The sequence below is a fragment of the Lipotes vexillifer genome, unplaced genomic scaffold, assembly GCF_000442215.2.
Source record: "Lipotes vexillifer unplaced genomic scaffold, Lipotes_vexillifer_v1.1 scaffold559, whole genome shotgun sequence".
NCBI lineage: Eukaryota > Metazoa > Chordata > Mammalia > Artiodactyla > Lipotidae > Lipotes > Lipotes vexillifer.
In genome coordinates, this window is record NW_006781351.1 from 3,389,335 (window position 1) to 3,389,582 (window position 248).

Here is a 248-nt window from a genome sequence, read left to right on the forward strand (position 1 = left end):
TCTTTCCCTGGAAAGACTCTTTGACTTCCATTAATAACCAGCATCTTCTTTAGAAAAGGTAATTGGAGGATATTGAAAGACTCCAAGATTCTTGACAAGGCAGAGAAGAGTATTGTTCCTGAGGGGAATGGTCTCTCCATATTTCATATGACACCTTGAAAAAATTGTTTTAATGAAGGACTATGCAAGGAGGTAAGTTTGTTTTTTTATCCCTTCCTAGTCATTTAACTTTAGGTTTTTAGGGAAAG